Below are 3,696 nucleotides of genomic sequence, written 5' to 3' on the forward strand. Positions count from 1 at the left end.
CAGCCTGACCTTTTCAGTAGTCAGGTTGCACCTTGCATTGCTATCCAAGATCTCCACGATGTTAATTCTTCTCCATCCCAGTAAGCCCTTCATCCCTACAATGTGTTTCTGTTGCCCGCTAGGACTGTCTTATCCTAATCTGTAGTCTTAGGAGTTCTGTGGTCTTTTTCAAGGTTTTTTTTCCCTCTTGTGTTTGCACAGGGGATTAGAAACTAGGGTTAGGCTGTTACAACAGGCTTAGGTAGAGAAGGAAAATAAAAACTGATTTAAAAACTAAAAAAAGAAAATACATCTCACAATTGCTTTTTTTTTTTTTCTTTCGGGGAGAAAACAACTGTGTTTGTCAAAGAGTGGAGGAAGACTGTAGGCCGGATTTCCCTTATAAAAAGTCTTTTGATCAAAGAGCGGTGCTAGCCTGCAGCATTGTTTTGGAGGGCATTCTTCACTTCGAGTTGCGAAGGAGGTAGCCAGCTATCAGACTTTGATCCCAGTTGTTGCCACTGCTTTTCTCTTAGCCTCTGCACGGAAGAAAACCTGTGCTGGATGTCCATTGTTCTACAGCAGTGATTGAAGTTTGAGGCTGCAGGAAGGATGGGAACCTCAATTCACCATACAGAAATACACACACGCACTTATGAGTGCACGCACACACAGAAATACACACATGCACTTATGTGTGCACGCACACACAGAGACACACACACGCACAGTCATACAATTTTATGGCTTTGTGCCATTTTATGGAGGTTGGCTCAACTCAAACCTCAACTGGGCCATTCTCGTACTCCTCTGAAAGCAGTATATAATGAAAAACTGGTATCATTAGTTCTTTGAAACGCCTTGGGACGCGGCACCAGCATGCTTGCATGTGGAACTTTTTCAGAGGACCGTAGCCAGAGAATGACATTTCGCCTCTAAAGTCTGAGGCTGTTTATGTCTTCCAGTCCCTCATCGGCATAACATATGTCTGCCACATTTTTGGTGTTTGAACAACACACATGACTCATTTTCATCAGCCTTCCCCATCCAGCTCTGGCCTCCCGCTCACCGCAATGAGGACCATCCAACTTTTGTACCCTTTTCTGTTGCCAGTTAACCAAGTAAATATTGTACAGTTTTTGTACATTGCGAAAGAATCAGAGTTCCTTCAAATTGTTTTATTTCAATGGGGTGATTTTTGAGGGATGATGTGAGAGACGCTATGAAAACCCTGGGGCCTCAGTGAATTCCCATTGGCCAGTCACACTTTGTGTCTTGACACTGCTCCCTTTTTTAAAGACTGGGCTTGCTCATAATTTTGCCATCTGTATATTTCACGACACTAATGATGTGAATCTGCCGTCCCCACTTCAATATATAATGATTACGCTAGACAGGATGTCTTTGAAGGGCCCAGAATTATAAACATATCCACATTCTTCTTCTTCTTCTTTTCCCTCACATATCAAGTAGGCCATTTTTTTCTAAGTGTATCTCCTAAGTCAGCCAGTATGGGGTCTCAGTTCTTCCCTAAGTCCCAGTAATAAAATTCCATTTGTGCATTTTCTTCTGAAGGCACTGTGTGAAGAGGAGGTCAGCTAAGCCCTCACAGTGTGTTAAGGTGACCTCTGACCTCTTCGGTTGCCATCACTACTGGTAACAAAGGGTGTAAGGATTCCATCCCTAATCAGTGGCCGGCTCCCTTGTGAGCAACAGAGGGATTCTATTCACCAGGGACCTTTGGCTGCTCTTTTCATCTCCTCCAGTTTCCTCCTCCAGCTCTTTCACTGGTACCTTATTGGCCTCCTTGCTCACCCATGGCGTCCTTACTTGGTGAAACTGGGAATTTAAATCCAATCCTTGCTGACTTTTCCATCCATTTGTGATTAAAATGTGTAGACTGAGGTGTAATGCCAGTTCTGAATAGGGTTATGAGGGTTTTTTTAATAGCATAGCCCTGGCACTTAGTAACTTGACAGATCTGTTCTGTCTGCTCTCAAAAATCGTCTAATTTATAACTCTCCAGCAAAGAACATTGAGAAACTTTATGGTCTGGCGAAACTGAAGTGAAATTTCAATTCCCTTATCTACAGTACTTCCAAAGCCATCTTTATAGGCGCTATGTTTACTCACACGATCCAATATTTATTTTTGCTCTCTTTGCAAGTAACGTTTTCACCTTTAAGCATCAAAGGCCCATGCAATGCAAGCATGTTTTCATTAAGAATCACAAATGCCCTCAGCAAGTATATTTTAGTCTTGTTAAATATGCTTAGGCTCCCAGATGGTTTAGCGGGCGAACGCTATGCTTTGCTAGCAGCCTGGCGGACAGCCAGGGAGAGCACAAGGAGGACTCTCTGCTCACCAAGAGCAAGCACAGCAAGGTGAGACATCTAGCCCGCGACTAAAAGGCCATTTAGGAGAGCCCTGGACTGATATTAGTTATGGACCATTTTTCACATCTCTCTGGCGCCTTGGCATTTAAGAAAGAGTAGGTGATCAAATCACTGTCTGACAGACTCATATTAAAAAAAAATACATCTTTGAAAGTGTGATATAGTGTATGATGTTCTGATATATTCCCAATATTCTTACAATAAAATCACCCGACACACTCTATGGATTGCTTAGGAGAATGTGTAGAATACATTTCATCTGTAAATACATAACTGTTGTAATTCTATAAACATTTTTGACACCTCAGAAACCCAACAAGGATACTTTATTTATTTATTTATTTAATTTATCCTTTATTTAACCAGGTGAGTCTCATTGAGATCTTGCATCTCTTTTAAGGGAGCCCTGGGATAAGCTACAGGACAGCACATAAATAAAGGGAGTGGTCACTCTGCAGACTTTCAGACACATTTGAGTAGATTAGGAAAGAAAGAGAATTTAAAACAGAGACGCCCAACTTTAAACACTTTCATTTCATAGATTAAAAACCAGACTATAACAGCTGAAGGAGGCATTTCTCATTTTATATATATGAGTTCATATTTAATCTCCCTCCAGGATATTTTAGAAGTTATGAATGCTAAAGTTTTTTTCAGATACAGTTTTCTCCCCAGAATGTTGTAGAATGAATCGAGTTGGATGGGTTTTTGGCCACGTGTTGATAGATATTCTTCCCACACCTGAATGTGAGTCACATTTATACTTCAGCAAATAACTCTATTCCTGTGGGGTTTGCCTACAAGAAAATAAGAAGGAGAGATGAATTGAGGCACAATATGGAATTTTGCAGCTATAGAACTATCGTAGATTCATTGCACATAAATAATGAAAAGGAATATCATATTAAATATGCAAGTAAGCATCTGAATTATGCATTTCTTGAGATTGACTGTATGCCATAGGTGAAATGATATTTTGGCATAGCTCATTGTGATTTATGAAAGAATAAACTTTAGTCAGGGATAACTAAATCCTTGTATCCTTAAACATGGAAGTATCTGAAAATGAGCATAACCACACAATTACGCACATAACTTGTGCTATTCTCAAAAGCCATGACTCATGTTGACGGTTGTCACTCTGAGACTACCTACCCAGTAGGCTACACTTTCACGTGACATTTTGGAAACATCTGTCAAGAGAGAGAGGGGGCGGGGGGGGGGGGGGGGGGGGCAGAAACCTCAACGTTTAAAAATTGTGATAACAGTCCAAAGAGGCGAATGTGTTCTCAAGGCGATTACATGGGAATGGCTCGGTTTG

The sequence above is a fragment of the Alosa alosa genome, chromosome 16, assembly GCF_017589495.1.
Source record: "Alosa alosa isolate M-15738 ecotype Scorff River chromosome 16, AALO_Geno_1.1, whole genome shotgun sequence".
In the NCBI taxonomy this organism is placed as follows: Eukaryota; Metazoa; Chordata; class Actinopteri; order Clupeiformes; family Clupeidae; genus Alosa; species Alosa alosa.